The sequence below is a fragment of the Hesperophylax consimilis genome, chromosome 25 (assembly GCF_061612785.1).
Source record: "Hesperophylax consimilis isolate HC1 chromosome 25, BYU_Hcon_1.0, whole genome shotgun sequence".
Lineage (NCBI taxonomy): Eukaryota > Metazoa > Arthropoda > Insecta > Trichoptera > Limnephilidae > Hesperophylax > Hesperophylax consimilis.
In genome coordinates this window covers 8865439-8892876 of record NC_142860.1, presented here as the reverse complement: position 1 = coordinate 8892876, position 27438 = coordinate 8865439, and the positions used below count along the sequence as shown (strand labels likewise).

At 38.0% G+C, this 27438-nt stretch overlaps 1 protein-coding gene and 1 long non-coding RNA gene across 2 annotated transcripts in view; one reads left to right on the top strand and one right to left on the bottom strand.

Annotated features, from left to right (window-relative positions):
- The window catches only part of LOC149411499 (semaphorin-2A-like), a 302491-nt gene that overhangs the window by 177110 nt on the left and 97943 nt on the right, over positions 1 to 27438 (top strand). The window lies entirely within an intron of this gene.
- On the bottom strand, positions 9289 to 18184 carry LOC149411500 (uncharacterized). Its single transcript, XR_016304787.1, has 4 exons — positions 18135 to 18184; positions 17883 to 18021; positions 13730 to 13876; positions 9289 to 9484 (listed from the first exon to the last, which is right to left on the bottom strand). It is a non-coding gene; the product is annotated as an uncharacterized LOC149411500 (long non-coding RNA).

The window sequence follows — 27438 nt, the reverse complement described above, 5'->3', positions numbered from 1 at the left end:
CGCCTTAATATTCGAGTTCTGGTTTTCTGATTAGCTAAGAAGTTGTGTAGATTGCGGAACCGTGTTTTGGTAGGCGCGAGTTAATTGCGCCTTAATATTCGAGTTCTGGTTTGCTGCTTAGCTAAGAAGATGTGTAGATTGCGGAATCGTGTTTTGGAAGGCGCGAGCAATTGCGCCTTCATATTCGAGTTCTGGTTTGCTGCTTAACTAAGAAGTTGTGTAGATTGCGGAATCGTGTTTTGGAAGGCGCGAGTCAAATGCGCCTTAATATTCGAGTTCTGGTTTGCTGCTTAGCTAAGAAGTTGTGTAGATTGCGGAATCGTGTTTTGGTAGGAGCGAGCAATTGCGCCTTAATATTCGAGTTCTGGTTTGCTGCTTAGCTAAGAAGTTGTGTAGATTGCGGATTCATGATTTAATAGGCGCGAGCAATTGCGCCTTAATATTCGAGTTCTGGTTTGCTGCTTAGCTAAGAAGATGTGTAGATTGCGGAATCGTGTTTTGGTAGGCGCGAGCAATTGCGCCTTAATATTCGAGTTCTGGTTTTCTGATTAGCTAAGAAGTTGTGTAGATTGCGGAACCGTGTTTTGGTAGGCGCGAGTTAATTGCGCCTTAATATTCGAGTTCTGGTTTGCTGCTTAGCTAAGAAGTTGTGTAGATTGCGGATTCATGATTTGGTAGGCGCGAGCAATTGCGCCTTAATATTCGAGTTCTGGTTTGCTGCTTAGCTAAGAAGATGTGTAGATTGCGGAATCGTGTTTTGAAAGGCGCGAGCAATTGCGCCTTCATATTCGAGTTCTGGTTTGCTGCTTAACTAAGAAGTTGTGTAGATTGCGGAATCGTGTTTTAGGAGGCGCGAGTCAATTGCGCCTTAATATTCGAGTTCTGGTTTGCTGCTTAGCTAAGAAGTTGTGTAGATTGCGGAATCGTGTTTTGGTAGGAGCGAGCAATTGCGCCTTAATATTCGAGTTCTGGTTTTCTGCTTACCAAAGAAGTTGTGTAGATATCGGAATCGTGTTTTGGTAGGCGCGAGCAATTGCGCCTTAATATTCGAGTTCTGGTTTGCTGCTTAGCTAAGAAGATGTGTAGATTGCGGAATCGTGTTTTGGAAGGCGCGAGCAATTGCGCCTTCATATTCGAGTTCTGGTTTGCTGCTTAACTAAGAAGTTGTGTAGATTGCGGAATCGTGTTTTAGGAGGCGCGAGTCAATTGCGCCTTAATATTCGAGTTCTGGTTTGCTGCTTAGCTAAGAAAGTGTGTAGATTGCGGATTCATGATTTGGTAGGCGCGAGCAATTGCGCCTTTATATTCGAGTTCTGGTTTGCTGCTTAGCTAAGAAGTTGTGTAGATTGCGGATTCATGATTTGGTAGGCGCGAGCAATTGCGCCTTTATATTCGGGTTCTGGTTTGCTGCTTAACTAAGAAGTTTTGTAGATTGCGGAATCGTGTTTTGGAAGGCGCGAGTCAATTGCGCCTTAATATTCGAGTTCTGGTTTGCTGCTTAGCTAAGAAGTTGTGTAGATTGCGGATTCATGATTTGGTAGGCGCGAGCAATTGCGCCTTTATATTCGGGTTCTGGTTTGCTGCTTAACTAAGAAGTTTTGTAGATTGCGGAATCGTGTTTTGGAAGGCGCGAGTCAATTGCGCCTTAATATTCGAGTTCTGGTTTGCTGCTTAGCTAAGAAGTTGTGTAGATTGCGGAATCGTGTTTTGGTAGGCGCGAGTCAATTGCGCCTTAATATTCGAGTTCTGGTTTGCTGCTTAGCTAAGAAAGTGTGTAGATTGCGGATTCATGATTTGGTAGGCGCGAGCAATTGCGCCTTAATATTCGAGTTCTGGTTTGCTGCTTAGATAAGAAGTTGTGTAGATTGCGGAATCGTGTTTTGGTAGGCGCGAGTCAATTGCGCCTTAATATTCGAGTTCTGGTTTGCTGCTTAGCTAAGAAGTTGTGTAGATTGCGGAATCGTGTTTTGGTAGGCGCGAGTCAGTTGCGCCTTAATATTCGAGTTCTGGTTTGCTGCTTAGCTAAGAAGTTGTGTAGATTGCGGAATCGTGTTTGGTAGGCGCGAGTTAATTGCGCCTTAATATTCGAGTTCTGTTTGCTGCTTAGCTAAGAAGTTGTGTATACTGCGGATTCATGATTTGGTAGGCGCGAGCAATTGCGCCTTCATATCCGAGTTCTGGTTTGCTGCTTAGCTAAGAAGTTGTGTAGATTGCAGAATCGTGTTTTGGTAGGCGCGAGCAATTGCGCCTTTTTATTCGAGTTCTGGTTTTCTGCTTAGCTGAGAAGTTGTGTAGATTGCGGAATCGTGTTTTGGTAGGCGCGAGTTAATTGCGCCTTAATATTCGAGTTCTGGTTTGCTGCTTAGCTAAGAAGTTGTGTAGATTGCGGATTCATGATTTGGTAGGCGCGAGCAATTGCGCCTTAATATTCGAGTTCTGGTTTGCTGCTTAGCTAAGAAGATGTGTAGATTGCGGAATCGTGTTTTGGTAGGCGCGAGCAATTGCGCCTTAATATTCGAGTTCTGGTTTTCTGATTAGCTAAGAAGTTGTGTAGATTGCGGAACCGTGTTTTGGTAGGCGCGAGTTAATTGCGCCTTAATATTCGAGTTCTGGTTTGCTGCTTAGCTAAGAAGTTGTGTAGATTGCGGATTCATGATTTGGTAGGCGCGAGCAATTGCGCCTTAATATTCGAGTTCTGGTTTGCTGCTTAGCTAAGAAGATGTGTAGATTGCGGAATCGTGTTTTGGAAGGCGCGAGCAATTGCGCCTTCATATTCGAGTTCTGGTTTGCTGCTTAACTAAGAAGTTGTGTAGATTGCGGAACCGTGTTTTGGTAGGCGCGAGTTAATTGCGCCTTAATATTCGAGTTCTGGTTTGCTGCTTAGCTAAGAAGATGTGTAGATTGAGGAATCGTGTTTTGGAAGGCGCGAGCAATTGCGCCTTCATATTCGAGTTCTGGTTTGCTGCTTAGCTAAGAAGATGTGTAGATTGCGGAATCGTGTTTTGGAAGGCGCGAGCAATTGCGCCTTCATATTCGAGTTCTGGTTTGCTGCTTAACTAAGAAGTTGTGTAGATTGCGGAATCGTGTTTTAGGAGGCGCGAGTCAATTGCGCCTTAATATTCGAGTTCTGGTTTGCTGCTTAGCTAAGAAAGTGTGTAGATTGCGGATTCATGATTTGGTAGGCGCGAGCAATTGCGCCTTTATATTCGAGTTCTGGTTTGCTGCTTAACTAAGAAGTTTTGTAGATTGCGGAATCGTGTTTTGGAAGGCGCGAGTCAATTGCGCCTTAATATTCGAGTTCTGGTTTGCTGCTTAGCTAAGAAGTTGTGTAGATTGCGGATTCATGATTTGGTAGGCGCGAGCAATTGCGCCTTTATATTCGAGTTCTGGTTTGCTGCTTAACTAAGAAGTTTTGTAGATTGCGGAATCGTGTTTTGGAAGGCGCGAGTCAATTGCGCCTTAATATTCGAGTTCTGGTTTGCTGCTTAGCTAAGAAGATGTGTAGATTGCGGAATCGTGTTTTGGTAGGCGCGAGCAATTGCGCCTTAATATTCGAGTTCTGGTTTTCTGATTAGCTAAGAAGTTGTGTAGATTGCGGAACCGTGTTTTGGTAGGCGCGAGTTAATTGCGCCTTAATATTCGAGTTCTGGTTTGCTGCTTAGCTAAGAAGATGTGTAGATTGCGGAATCGTGTTTTGGAAGGCGCGAGCAATTGCGCCTTCATATTCGAGTTCTGGTTTGCTGCTTAACTAAGAAGTTGTGTAGATTGCGGAATCGTGTTTTGGAAGGCGCGAGTCAAATGCGCCTTAATATTCGAGTTCTGGTTTGCTGCTTAGCTAAGAAGTTGTGTAGATTGCGGAATCGTGTTTTGGTAGGAGCGAGCAATTGCGCCTTAATATTCGAGTTCTGGTTTGCTGCTTAGCTAAGAAGTTGTGTAGATTGCGGATTCATGATTTAATAGGCGCGAGCAATTGCGCCTTAATATTCGAGTTCTGGTTTGCTGCTTAGCTAAGAAGATGTGTAGATTGCGGAATCGTGTTTTGGTAGGCGCGAGCAATTGCGCCTTAATATTCGAGTTCTGGTTTTCTGATTAGCTAAGAAGTTGTGTAGATTGCGGAACCGTGTTTTGGTAGGCGCGAGTTAATTGCGCCTTAATATTCGAGTTCTGGTTTGCTGCTTAGCTAAGAAGTTGTGTAGATTGCGGATTCATGATTTGGTAGGTGCGAGCAATTGCGCCTTAATATTCGAGTTCTGGTTTGCTGCTTAGCTAAGAAGATGTGTAGATTGCGGAATCGTGTTTTGAAAGGCGCGAGCAATTGCGCCTTCATATTCGAGTTCTGGTTTGCTGCTTAACTAAGAAGTTGTGTAGATTGCGGAATCGTGTTTTAGGAGGCGCGAGTCAATTGCGCCTTAATATTCGAGTTCTGGTTTGCTGCTTAGCTAAGAAGTTGTGTAGATTGCGGAATCGTGTTTTGGTAGGCGCGAGCAATTGCGCCTTAATATTCGAGTTCTGGTTTGCTGCTTAGCTAAGAAGATGTGTAGATTGCGGAATCGTGTTTTGGAAGGCGCGAGCAATTGCGCCTTCATATTCGAGTTCTGGTTTGCTGCTTAGCTAAGAAGTTGTGTAGATTGCGGATTCATGATTTGGTAGGCGCGAGCAATTGCGCCTTAATATTCGAGTTCTGGTTTGCTGCTTAGCTAAGAAGTTGTGTAGATTGCGGAATCGTGTTTTGGAAGGCGCGAGCAATTGCGCCTTCATATTCGAGTTCTGGTTTGCTGCTTAGCTAAGAAGTTGTGTAGATTGCGGAATCGTGTTTTGGTAGGCGCGAGTCAATTGCGCCTTAATATTCGAGTTCTGGTTTGCTGCTTAGCTAAGAAAGTGTGTAGATTGCGGATTCATGATTTGGTAGGCGCGAGCAATTGCGCCTTTATATTCGAGTTCTGGTTTGCTGCTTAGCTAAGAAGTTGTGTAGATTGCGGATTCATGATTTGGTAGGCGCGAGCAATTGCGCCTTTATATTCGAGTTCTGGTTTGCTGCTTAACTAAGAAGTTTTGTAGATTGCGGAATCGTGTTTTGGAAGGCGCGAGTCAATTGCGCCTTAATATTCGAGTTCTGGTTTGCTGCTTAGCTAAGAAGTTGTGTAGATTGCGGATTCATGATTTGGTAGGCGCGAGCAATTGCGCCTTAATATTCGAGTTCTGGTTTGCTGCTTAGCTAAGAAGTTGTGTAGATTGCGGAATCGTGTTTTGGTAGGCGCGAGTCAATTGCGCCTTAATATTCGAGTTCTGGTTTGCTGCTTAGCTAAGAAGTTGTGTAGATTGCGGAATCGTGTTTTGCTAGGCGCGAGTCAATTGCGCCTTAATATTCGAGTTCTGGTTTGCTGCTTAGCTAAGAAGTTGTGGAGATTGCGGAATCGTGTTTGGTAGGCGCGAGTTAATTGCGCCTTAATATTCGAGTTCTGTTTGCTGCTTAGCTAAGAAGTTGTGTATACTGCGGATTCATGATTTGGTAGGCGCGAGCAATTGCGCCTTAATATTCGAGTTCTGGTTTGCTGCTTAGCTAAGAAGTTGTGTATACTGCGGATTCATGATTTGGTAGGCGCGAGCAATTGCGCCTTCATATCCGAGTTCTGGTTTGCTGCTTAGCTAAGAAGATGTGTAGATTGCGGAATCGTGTTTTGGTAGGCGCGAGTCAATTGCGCCTTAATATTCGAGTTCTGGTTTGCTGCTTAGCTAAGAAGTTGTGTAGATTGCGGAACCGTGTTTTGGTAGGCGCGAGTTAATTGCGCCTTAATATTCGAGTTCTGGTTTGCTGCTTAGCTAAGAAGTTGTGTATACTGCGGATTCATGATTTGGTAGGCGCGAGCAATTGCGCCTTCATATCCGAGTTCTGGTTTGCTGCTTAGCTAAGAAGTTGTGTAGATTGCAGAATCGTGTTTTGGTAGGCGCGAGCAATTGCGCCTTAATATTCGAGTTCTGTTTGCTGCTTAGCTTAGAAGTTGTGTAGATTGCGGAATCGTGTTTTGGTAGGCGCGAGCAATTGCGCCTTAATATTCGAGTTCTGGTTTGCTGCTTAGCTAAGAAGTTGTGTAGATTGCGGATTCATGATTTGGTAGGCGCAAGCAATTGCGCCTTAATATTCGAGTTCTGGTTTGCTGCTTAACTAAGAAGTTGTGTAGATTGCGGAATCGTGTTTTGGAAAGCGCGAGTCAAATGCGCCTTAATATTCGAGTTCTGGTTTGCTGCTTAGCTAAGAAGTTGTGTAGATTGCGGAATCGTGTTTTGGTAGGAGCGAGCAATTGCGCCTTAATATTCGAGTTCTGGTTTGCTGCTTAGCTAAGAAGTTGTGTAGATTGCGGATTCATGATTTAATAGGCGCGAGCAATTGCGCCTTAATATTCGAGTTCTGGTTTGCTGCTTAGCTAAGAAGATGTGTAGATTGCGGAATCGTGTTTTGGTAGGCGCGAGCAATTGCGCCTTAATATTCGAGTTCTGGTTTTCTGATTAGCTAAGAAGTTGTGTAGATTGCGGAACCGTGTTTTGGTAGGCGCGAGTTAATTGCGCCTTAATATTCGAGTTCTGGTTTGCTGCTTAGCTAAGAAGTTGTGTATACTGCGGATTCATGATTTGGTAGGCGCGAGCAATTGCGCCTTCATATCCGAGTTCTGGTTTGCTGCTTAGCTAAGAAGTTGTGTAGATTGCAGAATCGTGTTTTGGTAGGCGCGAGCAATTGCGCCTTAATATTCGAGTTCTGTTTGCTGCTTAGCTTAGAAGTTGTGTAGATTGCGGAATCGTGTTTTGGTAGGCGCGAGCAATTGCGCCTTAATATTCGAGTTCTGGTTTGCTGCTTAGCTAAGAAGTTGTGTAGATTGCGGATTCATGATTTGGTAGGCGCAAGCAATTGCGCCTTAATATTCGAGTTCTGGTTTGCTGCTTAGCTAAGAAGATGTGTAGATTGCGGAATCGTGTTTTGGTAGGCACTTATGAAGATAAGCTAATATTCTAACTTAAAATATTATTTTAACTATGAAATCTTAATCGATTTTCTTTTTTTTTTAATAAAATCAATTCTAATAGACGGTTAACATTGGTAAAAAAATTACTGGAATTCTTTGTTGAAGAATTAAAATTTTTCCATACAATATGCTTAAGCGACGTGGTTTTCACAGTTCGAATGACGTCACACCCACACCCCGCCTCTTACCGCTCGGATTCCGCTCGTTTTGGCGGGCTTCATAAAATTTAAACTTTGAGAATTAATTTAATTATGAAAACAAACTTTAAAAAAAAATATAAGTATTTAAGTTTGAATGCGAACATTGATAAAAAAAAATTAAAAAAATGGACTCAACTTCCTTATTCTTGCACCTTGATTTCATTTAGTTAGATTACATTACTATAGGGCCAATATCATAAAGTCGATTCCAAAGCCTTAATAAAGACTGTTTGGTATGGCAACCACATTCTAATTCCTGCAAATATAATTAACTTTTGGACAATAAAAGACTTGTGGCAGGCCCTATGTTCAACTTTTGTACAGATTCGTACTAGGCCTATATATACTATAAGTATCTAATCTTTTTACATTACAAAACAGTACACCTATGGGAAAGTAAAACTAGCATTATTTGGAGTCTATGTGAAAATTTGGATGCCATATAGTATGTTGAAGGATAAGTGAGCAATGAAGGAAGTTGGGCAATTCATTAATTCATATTCTTACTTAGAAAAATTTTGCATTATAGACCAAAAACAATATGGCTTTCAAAAGAAAAAAAGCACAGAGAATTTATTACAGGATTTTTCAAATTATATTAATAATGAATTAAACCATAAAAGACATGTTTTAGTACTATTTATAGATAACTCCAAAGCGTTTGATACAATTGACCCATAGAAATTATTAAAAATCTTAGAAGCAATTGGAATTAGAGGTAACCTACTTAATTTGTTTAAAAATTATTTATTTAATAGACATATCTGTGTAAAAATATTAGAAAAAATGAGCTGGAGGAAAAAAATCTATGCTGGAGTCCCGCAGGGGTCGATTTTGGGTCCAACCCTTTATATTATATTTGTATCAATAATGAAAAAAATATTTAAATATGTAAGACACTTTGTATATGCTGACGACACTGCTCTTGTCATATCCGATGAATAATTATCCATTGCGATTAAATATATGCAACATGACTTTACGTCCCTGATAAAATGGTCACATGACGCAGGTCTAATCATCAATACCAAGAAAACTAAATTGATGCACATACGGTCTCCACATGCTTCATTTCAGATCATGCCTAAAATAATTTCACATAACTTTATATGTATTCATCAAAACATTTTACAGCCCTGTATGTGTGAAAGTATTGAACTGGTAAATGAATACGTTTATTTGGGGGTGACTGTTGATTGTCATTTCAAATGGGATACACAAATAAACAAAACTTGCAAGCGGCTGAGAGGGATAGTGGGTAGGATATACAAACTGAAATGTTTCGTTCCGGTGAATATTTTAAAAATGATTTACTTATCACTCGCAGAATCAACTTTATGGTATGGTTTAACTACTTGGGATCACTCTTGTAAAACTAATTTAAACCACCTGCAATCAGTACAAAATTCTATGGTTAAGTTATTAGCTCAAAAACATATTTTTTCACAGAGACGAAACATATCATTGTTGTATCGGAATTTAACAATATTACCGGTGCAGGCCTTATTATGGTACAAAATATTGATTCAACATATATCTGGGTCTGATTATAAAAAGAAAGTGGATAATGAATATAATACAAGGTTTACAAAGAATGAAGGAATGCTTGTTCCAAAATATAATAATAAATACGGATGGCCAACCCTAGAATTTAACGTGCCAAAAATGCTTAACATGTTACCCATTAATATAAAAAATTGCGATTCTACAAACAGATTGAGATATATGCTGAAACAATGGTTACTAAATAGAGATAGTTTATATTAATTTAGGTGTGTTAATTGTATAGTTATAGTATGTGTGTATGTAGGTAATTGATCATTAACATCCTGTTGACAAACTGCTTTATTGCAGTTTAACGGGATTGTAGCTTGAAAACCAATAAAAAAATAAAATAAAATTTGATATTATTTTATTAATGGAAAATAATATATTACACCACACAAAGGAAATATAAACATTGAGGGAACAAACCCCTTTAAAAACATGACAGATAAATCCTGAATTGAGCCGATCAGGTTCTGCCCCATCCTAAAATTTATGTTTAATAAATTGCTCCAATAATAGAGACACATCTCGTACTGAGGAAACTCCAGCTTCAACAAGCCTGTTGATCTCCTGTATCAGGTCAGGATGAATTTCTTGGGTCATCTTGGCCGCGTCTCTGCTGTGGTTGTGGCTCGCTTCTCCGGTTGCCGAGACGTAATAACGTAGCACACATTTAGGTGGGCTGGTGGATTGAAGGGCTGCCTTCACTTGTTTCGGAATCTGAAAACAAGCCACAATATTTTACTATAAATAAAAATAACAGAACCCTACAAAAACAGTAATTATTGGTTTGGTAGGCAGTAAAAAATATAAAATAATATTTTCAACAAAAAAATATCTGATTTCCTGAAGGGCACAGGGAAGTATGCTTCACACCTTCTATTTTGCAGTGTTGAGGCCCTGGGAATCATATTTCCGGCCATGGTACTGTGCTGACATCTACCATGGCAGCACAGTCAAATTTAATAGATACGAATGTTGAAAATAGGTTTAAGTAAGCGATGGGAAGTTGCGTATTCCCACCACATTTCCTTCTAAACAAATGTGTGTTGTCCAAAACGGTATTTGTATAACCTTGCATCTAACCAGTGTTGTGAAGTATCTAGATACATTTTTGTGTATCTGTATCTAGCTATATTTCTATAACTGTATCTGTATCTAGATACATTTTTACTAGTATCTGACACCTCAGATACTTTCAGATACTTTATTTTCGAAGTTTTTTTTTTTATATTAACTCCACACAGGAGGCCCTGAAGAAAATAATTTCCCTCAGGGTCTATGTCATCTTTGGGGATGCTGTGTGGAGGGTCTTTTTGTGGAGAGGAAGGAGTGAACATGGGTCTTGAAGAGTCCCATGTTGTAGGAGGGAGGAAACACGGAGGCCGGCAGTTCGTTCCACAGCCGAGCTGTTGAACTTAAGAACGAATCGTAGAAGCGACCCGTTCTCATGTGACAAATGTCAACCGTGTACAAATGTTGGGCGCGGGTTTGGCGTGTATCCCGACTACGCACCGGTGCCGAAGGGATCAATGACGCTAGTTCCTCAGAGCATCTTACATTGTAATACCGATAGAACAAGGACAGCATACCTACCTGACGCCTGTGCTCTAAAGTTGCAGTCCGTCTGTTAAGATTGGGGAATCTATCAAACGGACCGCCCGTTTTTGCACAGAGTCAAGGGTTTTTTTCAGGTATTTAGAGGCTCCGGACCAGAGATGGCTGCCAAATTCGACAGTAGGGCGCACTTGCGATTTGTACAAGGTCAGCAGTTGTGTACTATTAAAGTATCTGCGGGCCCTGTACAGTACGCCCAGCTTCTGAGAGGCCAGCTTTACTCTGGCTTCGATGGAGCTCCCGTACCTGAGCTGGTCACTTATAGTTACACCAAGCATATCAATGGAAGGCCTGTTCGGAAGATTGCTTCCGTTGAAGGAGACTAGATTATCATTTGGATCTCTTTTAGACGTAATCAGACAGGATTGGGTCTTTGAAACATGAAATTCGACGAGATTATTTTTACCCCAGGAGGAAATACTCTCGAGATAACCGTCCATTCTCTGCTTCAAAGCCCTCCGAGCCGTTGGAGTTTGTGTGCCCTTTGGGGGCTTGTCAAACAAAAAGCTATCATGAACTGTACTGTCATCCGCGTAACAATGAATCGGTGCACATGTCAAAAGGTCATTGATGTGCAACAAAAACAAAGTCGGAGATAGAACCGATCCTTGTGGGACGCCAGCATTTATAGAGTGAAAGAGAAGTGAACTTCTTTACCGATTTTCTCTAGTTAATTTTAAAGTTTTCTCACAGATTCATGACACAGATTCAGCTAGTGGTACCTTTGTCCATCTAGTGTATAATATTTTATAGCAGTTTATATACATGGGTCCTAACCTGAGTAACAGAGTACCAGGGTACCCTCGTATATAAAAAAAATGAATTTAAAAAATAAAATAAAAATAATGAATATTTTTTTTTTTTTTTTTAATTTTCCATCAGAACCCAAAGTAATCAAGTTACACATAGTTCACGTATTTTTAATTTATCCAAGGGGCGTCGGGTACCCGGGTAGTAATATGCTACCCGGGTACTCGCGAGTATCACCGCTTGCAGGCCAATTTGCCAATATCTTTTTGGCAACGAATAAAACAAGCAAGTGTAAATATGTAAAATAATCACAAGCGTTTACGTCTACCGTCTTTAAGAAATTAAAGTAATCGCTGTTTTCGATAATATATAATATATATTTTTTAAGTTTTCCCCCAAAAAAGAAGAAAAGTATCCGAGTATCTGTGAGTTACTTTTAAAAAGTATATGTATCTAGATACAGATACAATTTTGCAATGTATTTATTTATTTATTTATTGTTTAGGAACATTTACAGACTATTAACATGAAAAAAAACATTAGAAAAGCGCTGCAAAAAAAAAACGTATATGTCAACAGTCCACTTAAAAATGTTCACATCATGCACAGATTAAGTGTCATTATACACTATGTATTAACAAAAAATATATAAACAGCAAAACATGAGCAAAGGCAAAAAAAGAGATAACAAAAACAAAACATACAGATAAATATATTATCCAAAAAAACAAGAGAAAGGAAAATAAAACAGAAAACAAATAGAGTAAATAAAAAAAACAACAAACATTCACAATCTATTGCTAATTTGCTTTTTAAAATAAGTGAGACTATTTGCATATATATCTATGTAGTTATACTCAATAGAATTGTACAGACGACACATTCTAGATAATGGATTGAAGTAGGTATGCAATATTATTCTTAAATAATTCTAGATGGAATATATTATGATTCCTTAGATTACGTCTATTAGGAATTTTAATAAGAATATTGCTCACACATTGAGTTGCTTCAAGCTTGTCATGAATAATTTTGTGTAGACATATTAAGTCAGCAAATTGTCTTCTTTTATCCAGGGTCGTAAAGTTAAAGTATTGGAGTCGTTCCTCATAAGACTGCAGTACGGAACTTAGTCCAAGTTTAAACGATAACAATCTTAGAAATTTTTTTTGTACAGATTCAATAGTTTTTGAATATTTCAAGTAGTGAGGGTTCCAGATAACACTACCATATTCCAATTTGCTTCTGACCAACGAGTGGTACAAGGTTATAATGGATTGGGTATTTTTAAATGGTTTCGATATTCTATGTATAAAACCAATCATTTTCAAGGATTTACTCGTGATATCACTGATATGTACATCAAACTTAAATTTTGAATCAAGTGTGATTCCTAGATCTCTAATAGTGGTGACTGCATTTAATTGAACATTATTAATGAAATATGCACGATTCTTTCGTCTTCTGTTACGAGTGAAGGTTATAATGTAACATTTATCAATATTTAGAAACATATCGTTTTGAGTACACCAGCTATATAGTGTGTAAAGATCTTCTTGTAGCATAACTTGATCAGAATCAGTGGAAATTTTACGGTAAATCTTGAGATCATCAGCAAATAAAACGAAATGGCAGCGTAACATGGGGCCAAGGTCATTAATAAAGATTAAAAAAAGCAGAGGGCCAAGATTGGACCCCTGAGGTACACCTGAGGTTACAATTATGGGAGGTGACTCATACCCATTTATAAGTACTAACTGTGTTCTATTTTCCAAGTAAGATTTAAACAATCTTAATAGATCACCGTGGATACCTATACGATCAAGCTTCTGTAGTAGAATAGAATGGTTTACTTTATCAAATGCCTTTTTAAAATCTGTGTAAATGGTATCTACTTGAGTTCTTTCGTTAAAAGCACTGCAAACGTAATCACAGAAGTCAAGAAGATTAGAATTAATAGATCTGTTGGGAACAAATCCATGTTGATTAATGCATAATTGTGGTTTAAAGTGTGTGAATATGAAATTATACATTATAGATTCGAAGACTTTTGCAAAACATGATAAAATACTGATTGGTCGATAATTTTTCACAAAAGACTGATCACCAGTTTTATGTATTGGAACAATATGTGCATTTTTCCATAAATCTGGGAAAGTTCCTGTAGATAATGATTCATTAAATATAATGAAAAGTGGCTTAATCAACGAGCTAGAGCAACATCTTACAAACAGGGGAGGTATTTTGTCTGGTCCTGGGCCTTTATGTATATCAATTCTTTCTAAACAGGATTTGATTGATTCCATGCTTACATTAAGTTTACTAAGACTAAATTGGTTGAATAGAGCAGCATTTAGTCCGAAAGTATTTGATGTGGGATTCGACTGAGTATAAACTGATCCAAAGTAATTAGAGAACATGTTGGCAATCTGCTGTCTGTATCTTGTATCTGTATCTAGCTACAAATTTTTCCAAGTATCTGTATCTAGATACTTAGTATCTGACACAACACTGCATCTAACTATAGTGAAAACATTAAAATAATGTTATAAAGTGATTGCCCATGTAGGGATAAGCAGAGAAAATAAACTATCATACCTTGGTTTTTGCTCTTTCTGCAATTTGAGGTGGAACAGGAAATTCTGGAAAATATTTTATTTGTTTCACACTCATCGTTGCGGGACAACCAAGCTTCTTGGAGTCCAAAACTCGGAACCTCTTCTTCTTATGGTTTGGGTGATCAGCCTGAAAGAACAATTCAAGGTATAGGGTCTAATAGGCTTATACGTATAAGACGCCTATTATTTGTGCGGCAAATAAATTGCCCATGGTTAACTTATTTGACGCAGATGATTAACTTTTACAAAAGTTGTTAGGGCCTATGCAATGTTGACATTCGTATAAAATTACAAGTGTGGTTATAATCCAGTGTGATATGAATTAAAATTGTGAAATGAGATATAGCTTGTGATGGACTCGCCCTGGGATAAATTTTTTTTATTGTTGATTTATTATGGTGGGAAAGAAATTTTCAGTTGATTTCACGAAGTAGGAGTTTACCAGATGTTGGCCTTAAAGCTGCTTTAGAAACAAGTGTTTAGATTTATTAGGGTAGAGAAAAAAAAATGGGAACATGCACTGTATCGGCAGAGACCTCCGTGATGGTGGTTGATAATAGTAAGCCGAGCTAAAATGCTGGTGGGCCAACACGCCACTGGACTGGGGGTAGTCAAGTTTCATCCTTTGAACAAAGAGTTAGACATTTCACTGGAGGAGTAACAATTTATTGGTTTTGAGACGATTTAAAATTAATGTGACAGGTTCTAGGGCCATAATTGATGTGTTCCTTTAGTGCATTTCTGTCTTTTGAAAACAAAAAGCATTCAGAATTCAAAAGAACATAAATTAGAAATCGCATATGGTGATTTGGGGGGTTGGTTTGAGAAGGGGGAGTCTGGATTTGAAAGCGCGGGGAGACGGTCAAGGCAGTCAGCGTTGAAGGTCGGAAGAAGCAAGTCGATAGTCGTGGTTAAGGAGCGTGGGCGGGTAGTCTGTTTTTGGGAGTCTGGATTTGAAAGCGCGGGGAGACGGTCAAGACAGTCAGCGTTGAAGGGCGGAAGAAGCAAGTCGATAGTCGTGGTTAAGGAGCGCGGGCGGGTAGTCAGTTTTGATAGTCAGGTTTTGAAAACGGTGGGAGACGGTCAGGAATAATCAGGATCGGTCAGCGTTTTAAGATAGTCGAGTTAGTAAAAACTAAGAAGCGCGTCAACAAGAATTAATCGTCGGGACGCAAACACGGCTAAAATCTTTTAGTGTAGAAGGTGCGGTTTTCTAACAGCATGAGTTTTCTGCATGTGACTGTGTTTGTTTTTTTATAATTATTTGGATTGTTGACACTAAGATGTATCGGTAAGTCTATTATAATCTAATTATTAACACTTATTTCCTTAATGTAAACCGAATAATCCAATTGTATTTTGAAGTAAGGGTATTTAACTTGAGCACTATAGGTCCGGACCTGTTAGCAAGGGAGGCCATAAATCACCTAATGCATTGAAGTGACCGGGTCTTGGCGATTACAAAAGGACTAAGAGCGGTTACCCTGAAGCCGCTTAAGATCATTCAACAATAGACATTGTTTATGAGCTAGACAATTTTGTTTTCTGCAATTTAAGATGATTTAATAATTCTCCAGTAATAATATTTAACGATTAGGTTATACGGAATTCATAAAATATATTTAATTAAATATAACTTATTCAAACATCACTCTTTTCATTCATTTTTGAATCGGGATAACGCAGCGGGTTACAGCTAGCCGCCGGGAGAATTCATCTGTCTGGCATTCCTATTCTATGAAGTGAGATTTTCATTTTTCATAAGTTTGACGGGGACGGAGTGTACGAATTTTCCGTAGGCTGTCCTATCTTACCAAAGCGACAAAAGCGAAGGGAACGAAATTTGTAATTTGGCTTGCCTAATAGGGACTCTTGTGTTAGCAAAGTCGATAACCCTGGATACCGATATAACGTCTATTTTAGTATAGCAGCGCCGGCTTTTTCCCCTGCTATTGGTGTGGTTGAGTTATTCCCGTACAAGCACCGGTTTCTGTCGAAGGTGTTGGCGGACCAGCCTTAGATAGTCACCTGGAATAGACCCCTGTTTCGAGTATTTTCAGCTGGTGAGAGGACGCTTTCACTGAGTTCAGATCGAAGGGAACGAAAATTGCTAATGGGCTTTCCTACTTGAGTTAGCTGGTAGACGAAGGAACAAAGCGGATAAGGGCTATGCTATTCTTGGCTGGCGTGTGAGGAGGATTTTCTCGCTGACAGAACGAAGGGATCGTGACTAATATGAAGTTGTTTCGGCGCTTTCTGACGTCCTTCCTGTCAAATTCAATAAGTATTTACCCCACTATAGGAGGAGAAGTCATCCAGAATTAGGTTGGAAATTGACTCCGACTGAAACCGTTTGAGCTGACGGAGATCGGATGATTTCAGATTCACGACCTGATGATTCCAGTATCCCTGATCCTTAGCGCCGGAAGTCGAGGATATCAATTTCTACCATTCTTTGATATTTGAAGCGAACGGAGGGTAACAAACGATAGAGCGAATGACCATGACTTTGAAGTGGGGTAAAATCTCCCGTCTAGGAAACATTCGTTATGTCGGATGGACGCCCCGTTCAAATTAAATATTGACATGACTATTTTGAGTGTGGACGAAAGACTTGAAGTATGTTCTGTATTGTACATATGATAAATATGTGTCATTACCTCTACTGGAACGGGAAGCTGTATAGACTGGAGCCAGGAGCTATTTGGAGTAGCGTGACTGCAGAGGCGAAGTCGAACAAACTGAAGCTGAATTCATCATTATCTTTACGAGCGTAAACCAGAGGGGTGTTCACGGGACTCCCGAACTCCTGACGTTGCTGATGCAAACCACTTCAGTATATGTTTATGTTTGAGGTTAGTAGAGTGGACTCCTAATTTTCGGCATGCTGGCGAAGCTCAACTCATCATCGATTTGGGGGAGGTTGACGCGACCTAAACCTCGCGCTACCCACGTGACCCAAATGGTTCCTGACACCAGGCTATCATGCCACCGGACCAGAGCAGCTCCTTGTACCTAACGGTATAAGATGAATCTTCATCATTCATCATCAACATCAACATCAACAGCTACCACCAAGGACCCACATTCCACCTTCATCACCCTCCGGCAGGAGGCAAAACATGTCATTATCTCATCTGTCGCTGAGCGATATTCAATTCATTTCTGGAGGTGTTGGGATTGGACCATCAACTTGGCTGCTCTCGAGCTGGTCACGTTGATGGGTGGGATTTGGACGGAGACCAATCGAAAGCAACACATGTTTTGTCTCTAGCTATTCCCGAAAATACCTACTCATAGAAATAACTCACAAAACTAACAATCCATAGTCAAATCATTAACTTAGAATCTTGTGCATCTTGAATTGAATTGTCTATAGTGAATTTTATGTACTTAATTTGTAATTAATTGTCTCATTATATTAGCACATTATCAACTGCAGCAACCGGAAACGTTTGGGCGAGCAAACAAGGTAGGAAAAGGTAGTTAAAATCAGGGTAGTCGGTCATTGTCTTATTTTCAAACCATACAGAATGTAACACGCCTCATCTAAAAAGAACCAAAGTTACCACAACCAATTAACAGGATCCTTCAATGAATTAATCCCTGTCGAAACAAAAAATTGACACAACGTGACATATTAATTCGTTAAGATTGAAGGGTTGATAAACCGCGAGAAGAGCCAAAACAAACGTGACGAAAACATTAATCCGTTAACGAGAGTAAGGGGGACGGGAAAACATTACAAGCTGCAGGGGCTTTAATTAATTTGGCACTTTGAGCACGGTCTTCTTTAGACTAATACGACAGGAGGATGTGTTACGAGCCACGGCACACTTTTTAACACACAAAGATGAATTGTGATTGGTGTGATTGTCGTGATAATCTAAATGAGACGGAGCTGCAACTGCCATATTAGGAAGGCCCCTGGTGTAATCTAGTCCTAGCTTACCTAGGCCCAGGCCCATCGCTTTTTATTTTATTTTAAACACATCACCGACGATACGGTGATCATTTTGAGGTTATATACATTAATCTTGGACCAAAGAGTCCTCGGTGCTCTGTCAATGCTACTATTGAAAGACGAAGGGGAGTAGGCCTAGCTGATGTGGTTCAAGGGTGTATTAACATACCAATTCAACTTTCTTTTCTTCTTGTTATTTGGGCGGTGTAGTCGGGGGCCTTGGGCGCACTCTCTGTACGCATTCATACCGAATGTAAATGGCATCCCAAAGAACTCCACTGTAGGCGGGCAGAACGTGTATACTGCATCTGAAAGATTGGAAATGTTAATTTCGAATAACTCGTAAATATCAGCAGCTGCTTATGAACTGAAGAAATGGGAAGGCCTACCCTAGACCTAGGCCCTAAGGTTTAGAACTTACCTCCCAACTTCTTTTTCATACTGTCTCTCGTTGAAAAAGAGTGCCCCAACGCGTTCACAGAACAAAGACATGCTTCATAATTTACTTCATTGTCAATGTATCCACTGATAACACCTGTCTCTGAATTCTTTTTGAAATTACTTAACGAAACGTCTAAAAGACGGTCTAAACCGGCACTCAAAGACGCCATTTCTGTTGATTTCTGACGTTTCTTTTCACCGCCCACCGCGTTTCACTGATCACAGGCAGTGAGAAACAATTTACTCGGAACACATTCGGGTATGCTCGGATATGTTGGCCACGCCCCCTGTCGACTAGTCGCTGTGCATATAGCGACTCCCCTTTCAGAGTAGTTCGCAAAACAAGACGACAACTTGAGAATGCTGACTGTCGGTAAGGTAGGTACTTAAACGGGCGAGACTGCTACAACTTGAGATTAACACTGTTTATTGTTTATTAGAGAAATTTAGATACGGTTCGCACGCATGGGACATAATTGGAAAATCGTACAAAATTGGACTTTCCGGTATTAATTTTTGTTATGTTATTAGTATTGTCATTTCATAATTTTTGTTTCATACTAATTTTAGTCGTGGATTTGTCTGTTCGTGGTTCGAAGAACTCTGATCTGTTTTCAATTTAAATGTCACTTTAAAAAATGGAACTGATTGTGTCAAGAATTTTGGCAAGAGATAAAGTACCTGTGATAAAATATTTTAGCAGAAAATTATTTTAATTGTGGTTTTCATAATTGGAATCTGAAAAATCATCAAAATTAGTTTGCGTTAGTTTAATATAAAACAATTGTGTAAAGCTGTTCCACCATGATTAATGAAAAGAAAATTTGTTAATATAGAGTCGAACGCGCTGATGAAATTTTAAAAGTTTCCCAGCGAAATTCCGTCGCATGCATTCAGCGAGATTCGATAAAAGTCCCCGTTTCTCCTAGTACCAAATCAGTCAATAAAATAAGTAACGAATGGCCACAAATATTCCAATAAACGTCAAAAGATTTCCCGTCCATATCGGCTTTCAGCTTTTCCATTCCGTTGCGCTGCCATTTCACGGCGGAACGAGAATCCCTCCTCCTTTCTTCATGTTACGTGGATGGCGGATCTCAAACTGTACAAAATGTTCTTCATTTATGTCTATGATCATATATTATCTAATAACCCGCTGTAATTTAAAGATGCATTCCTCAAACTGTGACATAAATACACAAAGACTTAATCTGTGACATAATAATGTGTAATAAGTGTTAAGCGTGTCTCTCAATCTGCGACAATGTTAGGTTATTAAAACTATGACAATAACGTAAAAAAACATGATAATGGACGGCGAATTGGCAAATGTCAATCTGTGACAAACAGGTGAAAAATGAAAAAACCTTTCAATCTAATCTGTTTAAGCAATTAAAGGTACTAGCATAACTAATAGATATATTATCTGTGTAGACGTATATATTTATATCACTGAATCAGTTAGTCATGCAAGAAACGTAAATACAATAAATAAATACAATGTGTGCCCGGGTTCTTGGGGTGAGGATTGTCCAGTAAATGGCGACAGATGCGTCTGCCTACCAACTGTGTGGTAGGCCGGTACGGGAGAGTCTGGTTGAGAGAGACCCTTTGACCCCTTCAGCAGAACTCTTTCGGAACATCGCCTTGCACCGCAGTGGGAGGAATAGATACATTCGTCCGTCACTCCTGGACACACTGACCCCCAGATTCCTGCCCACTCCTCATACTTTATTTTCCAGAAATTCCTCCTCTTCTTTTGCTAAAAAGATCCTCCACAAAGAATTCTAAAAGATGATATAGGTCATGAGAGGAATTATTTTCCTCAGCGCCTCCCGTGTGAAGTTAATGTAAAAAAATCACTATCTTGATGGCATCGTTTTAATCCGCTGACAATCAAACGTTATAGCGATTAATCAAATGCATAGATTCATTAGTTTCACGAATGCTTGGAAAACAGATTATTGCACTTATATAAAATCAAACTTCAAAATCTAAATCTGATACTTAAGGGTCAGTTGTTTCACCGAATTTGAACAAATCATCAAGTCAAAATTCCAGTTCTGTGAAAACTCTACTCAAATTCTGTTATTATTTCATCATTGACCGGTTGCTTGATAGGGCTTTGATAATAACATAACTTGAGTAGGACTTTCACAGAACTTGAATGTTAACTTACCTATATTAATTACTTCTGCGAAACTCCACTATATCAAGAATATTTAACACTTTACTGAAGGACCGTAAAGATTGGGAAGCCAGTTCAATTTATGTCACGAACAGTTAAAAGGAGCGTTGAACTAATGAAAAATTCAATTTCCACCGAACTTTACTCCCCCGGATATAATTCTAGTGTCAATTGAAAACGACTTCCTTTCCGGAAAGAGGGAAGCCGGGATTACACAACCGCGCGGATTCATCACAGCGACCGCCACCACGTGCACCGTAATGCGTCCTCTACACAATATGCATTGTATAGTGTAAATCAAATCAGACAAGCGTTTATTAGGTGCCAGCATTCTTTTATTATTCAATAATTCTTAAGTTTAAGTGTTTGACAGATCTGTATCACTAACGATTTAAAAATTTTAGTAACGGTGTTAATTCGAAAGGTAATTTTGGGCATCTCCCTAATTATTTATCAACAAAAATATAAAAATTTAGCAAAGGAAACAGAAAACATTATTTATATTTGACAATGATCCTAAGTTTAGTATTTTGTAAATACTTGCAGCTTCACAAATCTGCAATTATTCCGTGATTTTTCACAGGTTCAAATGTATAAATAAAAAGGTACTACATGTATTACACATACTCTAAATAACATGCCTACTAATTTATTCGAATTACAAGACCATTGTTCAGAATCGCAAAGTTGCTTGAAACGGCTTTAGCCCTATTTGGTGAGCTTATCCGAATAGTTATGTACCTACTTTCCCAACATTTCTTCATCCTATATCCTTCGCCCCCATCACCACTACTTCAGCGTCACAACATATCCTGATTTAGAATACCATAATCTTACTGGCTTCAGGCGATTGGAACTCTTGTGCGGAATTCTCGAAAATATGCAAATCGATAAAATTATTGATCAAAATTTGAAGTCATTGAGTTCATTAATATTGCCTAATAAGGGCAATAAGTCCATTTTTACATTTATTTTAATCAATATTGACATGAAAATTACATATATGCATTATATTACATGATACATACATTTTTTTAAATTTTGGTTACTTTTTAAAAATAATTTTTGTAGAAGTAATAAAATTATGGATCTATTTAGAAACTTTTACTCCAAGAATTTACACTAATAATTAATATACATTGACCTTATTTTGGTATTGACAATTTGTTGTTGGTTGTCGTTTGCCCGTGCCTGTAATTTTTTTATATAACAATAAGTTTGGAGCTTAAAGTCAGCCAAATCAATTTTCAATTGAGCTTAAACTAAAAAAGATAAATGTTTAATATTGTAAGGATTATTATTGAGGAATTTGGTTTAAATTCCAACATCATAAATTGGCTGGCATCCTATCTATCCAATCGCTTATAAACCGTGAAGGTTGAAAATAAATTTACTAACTTCGCAACACTTTCTTCAGGGGTACCCCAGGGATCCGTTTTGGGTCCACTTCTCTTCATCCTTTTTACATGGGATGTCGCCAAAATAATCGAGTCATTTAGTCTCTTGTCTCACTGCTACGCTGACGATCAACAAATTTATTTTAACTTTGCTCCAAAAACGAAATCAATAGTCTCAATAGTACAGCTGAATGTCCAGAAGGAACAACTCGTTGGATGTTTTCAAACAAGCTGAAGCTGAATCTATCTAAGACTGAGTTTTTCTGGGCGGCCACAAACTACTGAGCTATTTCTATTCCTGTCAGCGATATCATTTAAAAAACAACAGTCAGTATTCTCGGTGTCAATCAGATTCGGACCTTCACAATAAAAAAAATTAAATATATAGGACTGTAAGCACCGGTTTTCTTTCACCTAAGACAACTCAAGTCTGTCCAAAGAAACCTCCCTATAGAGGCAAGAAAACTACTTATCAACTCTTACGTAGTCTCACGTCTCGATTACTGTAACGGCATTTATGCCAGCCTTTTAAAATATTAAACTGACAAACTTCAATCAGTGTTTAATGGAGAAGCACGGCTCAGAACCGGGGTCTCTATATAAATAATATTCGCACATTTCAGAACACCTTTGTAACCTTCATTGGCTCAAGTGCCCTGAAGAATCCAGTGCAAATTGTGCTGGAAGGTGTTTAAATCCATCAATGAAATGACCCCACCTATGCGTCCCGGAAAACACTGGTTTGAGGCAGTCAACTCTTTGATTATCAGCCATAGGTAGACTGGTGGAACCTAAGCGCAAGCCAAAAACTAAGTTTGGTGATCGCGCTTTTGGAGCATCTTGGCCGAAGGCTTAGAATAAACTCCCCCGGAAGTAAGATGCAAAACAAGTCCAACAGAATTCAAGGCTAAACTAAAAACATACCTTTTTATGCTCTCATACCCTTAAATTAAATATACCTGCCGGAGAGTAGCATTCTTGTATTGTCTTATACCGAGAGACAAATCACGTTTAGGAAAATGTACTCTAGTACCGCCCAGCATAAAATGTGCTTTCCTTTACTAAACACGATCATTGAAGAACATTAATACATATTATTAAAATAAATTGATAATGTAGAGTAGTGTAGTGAAGTATTTTTGTTGTGTTTTAAACATAATCTACGTGCCTACCAGATTATTAAATAACAATACTACTAACATAACAAAAAATAATACCGGAAAGTCCAATTTTGTCCAATTTTCCAATTATGACCTGTGAATTCGAACGGTATTTAGATTTCTCTAATAAACAATAATAAGTGTTAATCTCAAATGACCTACCAGGTAAGTACCTTACTTTATATTATCTACCTTTATTATGTCAATAAATAATAATAATAACATATGCACGTTCTAGCATTACGTTCATCAATCAAATGCATGGTACATTATGGCTTTGTATTGGTGATCGACGCACTGGTGGGTGCAATCAGTTAGCCGTAAATTGACAATAGTTTGACTAGTGTATTGTTAGTAATAAGATAATAATAGTAGATTTGTATCACATATTTGTACAGCGCCCTTGGGGTGATTTTGTCAAAAAACGGCGCTTTAAAAATCATCGAAATATTATTATTATAAAACAGAACACAAAAATATCCATAAAAAACCAGAATGAATCTTGTTTATTCATTTTGTTCAGGGTGATATCGGATGCTGCCAGCCAAACAGTTTTCACCTGTTGGTGTTTATTTAATTTTAAAATAACAATTCATAATTCTATATAAGTTCAATTATATAAAATAAAACCCATTTTTATCTGTTATATTCATAAACTTACATAAAAAACATGTGTTTCTGTATAATCCTGATGAAGGTTGAGGGTGAATCGAAACCGGTTGGTTTTATAATAAAAATATATTCAACAAAGTAATTTTACTATGATTATGTATATCCAAAAAGTATTAACTACATGTTAAAATTAAATTTTTTTCTCACATTCGTTCTGACGTGACATATTTTGTTCACTCCAAATATTTATTTTTATAGCGATGGCTCATGTGGCCTAATGTTCTTAAAAATGTGTCGAAATACGTGTTTTAGGGAAAGCTTTACAGTGTGATTATAACAATTTTTTTAGCATTGTGTTAAAAGTGATGTTATAGTTGCAAATGATAGACCACAAGGATTTCATCACACCAAGCCATCCACAAAAGATAAATCTCACTCAAATTTCACTTGAAATAGCCATTACGTGGTGCCACGGATTAATTTGCAGAATTCACACGTACGGTTGGTAACAAAAGGTTGTGTGGCGCTGAACTCTGATTCGGTTACGTTTAGATTCAGTCTTATTTAAAGACTTTTTAGAAATAAAAAAAACGTTATGGCCAGCACACGGATAGCGCCCGTATTTGTTTACCTTGAAGAACTTACCTAGTGAATGTTGTGCACAGAATTACAAAGGAAAGAAGTTTTCAGAAAGGATCTGGTCTATTCACTTCTTAAATATTTGTCTTCATTGTTTATGTTTATTCGCAGTCAGTTTTTACCCCATTCTGTTCAGATTTGGAATCGGCACTTTTATTGTATTTTAGAAGAGAGTTCTTTATCGTACACAGATTTATCTACTCGATATATATTTTATTCGAATAATTAAGAAGAAGCAAGAAGAGCCAAGACGATGTGTAAAGAGGCACGGAGAAGTAAAGGGGGGGGGGAGATAAAAAACAAGACGAAGAAAAAATAAGCGGGAAAGGGATGGAAGAGCAAAGAAGAAGCAAGAAGAGACAAGAAGAACTAAAAATATATAAAGAGAGGTCAGGATGACACAAGAAGATGCAGGAAGACACTAAGAGAGCCAAGAAGCGTCAAGATGAAGCACGAAGAGCGAAAGGCAGCCAGAAGAAGCAAGAAAGCCCAAGAAGAAGCAAGAAAAGTTAAGAAAAGCCAAGAAGAGACTACGAGAGACAAGAAAAGACAAGAGTCAAAAAGAATGATAAAAATTTTCTCTAACGTTCTTACTGTTCTTACATCACTTACATAAAATTATAATCTCTTATATTATTCTTCATTCTTCAAGTGGGATCGAATAAAGGGAGCTTTATTAGATAGGTTCCAATACTAGACCTAGAGCACAATTCCGAGTATCTAATGTTTTCGAATAATGCTTCCAATTTATTAGATTACTTCGAATTTGGGATGAAACGAAAAAAGCGGACTTCGATTCGAGTGGAATTTCGCGAAATGAGGTTTTATAATAATGGAACTATTGTTCCGTGAAGCAACATTGACGCGATGTTACACTTTCGTCAATCTTAAGTAGAACATGTACCCCCTGTTGACGTAACTGCTTGATTGCAGTTTAACGGAAAAAACTTTAAAGTAGAAGTAATTTTAAAAATAGCTTCAAGTTAATTTCTAGATTTGTACACCCCATTGAAGTGGTTTCTTTCAGAAATGGGGCTGCAAAAATTTTAATTTTACTATTCACTTTTATAACGGTTTTAATTTCCTCTCAATTCGCTTTACTGTGAACAGCTTAACCAAACAACAATGTACGTTTATTGGGAAAAACAATTCCTGAGTTAAGTATTATTATTATCTAAATTAGTCGGATATTGTATATTTATAAATAAATATATATATATATCTAGCGTTACTTACTTAGATTACAGTATTTGGACAATCTAATACGCAACTAAGTCATGTATTATTTTATTAATCCTGTTGCTAATTAATGTTGCTAAAATATCGTGACTAAATTTTTTAGAATTTCTGTTTTGCTTCTGTTAAGTATTTATTTTGTTATATGCACATCCTGTCTTCTTCATAAATTTAAATATTATAGTTTTTTACTCTATTCTGTTCTATTGATTCTGTTTATTTCTTAACACAAGGAGGAAATCAATACATGGTTGTATTTTTGGTATCGTGAAAAAGTTTAAAATTCCCAAAGATAAAAAAAAAACAGATATGCCTAAACATCAAGGAATATACTTTAAGCATTTGATATTATTAAAGGTTATGGACCAAAGATATATAGGTTCTAGTTGATGATGTGTAGCTAATTCAGAACAATGTAATAGTGACACGGAGGTAAAACATCGACATCATTTACATTGAATGTCTGTGGATCGAATAAGTATCGAGTATATATTATTATTAACGACTTTTCTTGTCGTGAAACCAGAATTTATAGAATATATTAAGCTTTATACCTAATACAGATATCATTACTTACGGAACCGAGCATTCATATGCAAGGTGTCTGGGGATATGTAAAAAAGTAAAACCTACCGAAGTGAGTACACTTTACCCCCGGACCACCTGTATGATAATCTATCGCTTCGATAAGACGCCAATAATAAGTATATCATATCATCATTTCGAAGGGCGTTCTGTGTCTCATTAGAGATATTCTGTACTGAGAAAGGCTAGTTTAAAAAAAATTCCTTTGCCCGTCTCACTAGAGATATTCTGTAACAAGAAAGGCTAGTTTACAAATATTTATTATTAACAATAAAAAGTAAAAATATTTGAAAAAATTAATGTTGGTATTAGGAACAATAATGGGAATCAGAACGTACTCGTATAATTTAGACTTGGATGATTTTGACGATTATTGCACAGCCTTTGTTGATGATATTGTTTTGTTTTGTTAGAGAGGTTATGGTGTATTTGTCGCAATGTTAAAATATTGTATCTTATGCTGTAGGTATTTCAGAGAATTCTTTATTTTTAATGCACCTTTTTTGTTTCGTGCGCTTTCTTAAAAATTTATTGTTTCGTTATAGAGATAAGCTTAAAACGTTTTTGTATTTTTTTTAGCATATCTGGTACAGAAATTTATTGATAATATGCCTCTCCTAAATTTTTCCCGTTTTGCCGATGTATGCAGCTCTCACCCATCCGAAGTCAGCGGTTCTTTTCATGTCGACAGCCCACCTCCGACCGGCAGAGACATCCAAAATCTTTGACTTTCTCTTAATGCACTCGATGTAGGTGGGTATAAATAATAATATTTTGATGATTTATACAGCGCCGTTTCTGTGCAAAACCACCTCAAGGGCGCTGTAAAAATTATATAATACACTTTTACAATGATCTACTAACTGTACAAGGAGATAATATACAGAAACATACTTACCTGGTAGGTCACTTGAGATTAACACTTAATTGAAATTAACTAATTGTTTATTTGCGAAATTTAGATACAGGATTTAGGACATAATTGGATATAACTGGACTTTCTCTCAGGAATGTTATATTTAATATAAGGGTATAACAGCTTAAAAGGGTATGTTGTATATTCTGTTGGTCTTTTTATACATCTTAGTTCCGGAGGGAGTTTATTCCAAGCCTTCGGCCCAGATGATCCGAAAGCGCGATCACCAAACTTAGTATTTGGCTTGCGCTTAGGTTCCATCAGTCTGCCTATAGCTGATGATGTTGCTAATCCAATAGTTAACTGCCTCAAACTAGTGTTCAGAGATGTAGGGTTGGGCCATTTCATTGATGGATTCCACCTTACAGCACAATTTGTACTGGATTCTTTCAGGAAAGTTGAACCAGTGAAGGTTTATACCCATTTATGGCCCCCTTAGTAATTTCAGTCACACGTCAAAAAAAAAAAATTTTAATTCCTTTAAATGGTAGTGGAGCCTGCATTCCGAATTTCATCCAACAAATCAACAGAACGACTCAACTGCTTAACGA